We start from the raw sequence: 1,510 nt of genomic DNA, 5'->3' as shown, positions 1-1,510 counted from the left end.
TGGAAATGGACTCATTATGGCTATTCCAGCTTTTAAAACTTAACATCTCCCCACCTTGGTTTCTTCTACATGCTGTGAAGAAAATCACTCACATGAAGTTGACTCACAACCTTCAGATTATCAGGAAGCATATTTTCAGGGAGGGCAACAGATGTGCTTCTTGACCTCACTTTTGGTTGAGGTCTAGAAATTTCTTTAGTAGCCTAGGTCTAGCCATAGGACTTTCCTACCGATTGTGGAGCTGGCTTGGTTGGTTAGAGCAAATCTCTCTGATCTGTCTTATATTAGAAGGGGGATGTCCACTGATGTTTAATCTAACCATCCTGTCTAATCTAGAGAGGGCTTTTGTTTCCTAAGTCCTTACTGTTTTGTTATGTCTCATTTCCTTCTTCTTTTCAGCCCTATTGTTTGGGGACAGGTTTTTTGATAGGTTGCATTGGTATTTTGTTTTCTCTTGGGAGGCTTTGCCCCCTTTTGGGTGATCCTTGAGTTTTGTCTGTGAACCAAGCCATGTATAGCTTTGTAACCTTATTTCAATTTAACATGTAGGGAGTCTCTGTCACTCCTTTATATATATATATATATATATATTTGAATGATTTTAATATCTTTACAATCCATATACTTATTGTAAAGGGGAAAGATGCTTTCTTCCATTTGAACTCTTAAATTTGAACTCTATGTTACAAAAACTTTATTTTTTTTTTGTAATTTTACTTTTGAAAGTTTAGCAATTAGTTTAATTAACTTATTCATTTAACTGCATTTTATTTAACATTCACTCATTTAGTATAGATTTTAATTTTGTACTTCACTATTGTAGTTTAAAATTGTAGTTTACATTATAATCATAAGAATTTACTTATAAGCATTTAGTCCTTCTCTATAAGATTGATATCTAAGACTTTGTTAGTATTCCTTATTAATTGAGTGATACGTACACTTGCATTTTTTTAGGGGATTTGGCAGTTTTAAGATTTTAAAAAAAAAGCAATTAAACTATTTTCACTAAAGTTATTTTTGTTGGGATTAAATTGCATATTTACTATTGTATCTGTCATGTGTATTTTGTAATATTAAAAAATATTTATAAAAATAACACACTAAGTCCACCCGCATCACCTCCCAGAAAGCACTTGGTTTAACGTCATCAGTCAGACGTTCCCAGTCTTTACTCTGTGTGACCCATATTTATGTTTGTTTTTGTTATGTATCTATTTTAATAAGTAGTATTATATATATATATATATATATATATCAAGTTGCATTTAAATATCACATAAACTCATGGGTTATTCACATTGGAACATGCACATACAACTTTTTTTTATTCATTTACTCATAAGCATGCATTGAAACACACACATACTTCCACACTAACACACACACTCTTACATACTCATACTCGCACATTATCACACTTCAAGATATAAATACACACACATTCACATGACTTTCTCCCCCTTCCTCTCGTATATTATATATATATATATATATATATATATATATA

The sequence above is a fragment of the Phalaenopsis equestris genome, unplaced genomic scaffold (genome assembly GCF_001263595.1).
Source record: "Phalaenopsis equestris unplaced genomic scaffold, ASM126359v1 Scaffold001154, whole genome shotgun sequence".
Lineage (NCBI taxonomy): Eukaryota > Viridiplantae > Streptophyta > Magnoliopsida > Asparagales > Orchidaceae > Phalaenopsis > Phalaenopsis equestris.
This window is presented reverse-complemented; position numbering follows the sequence as displayed.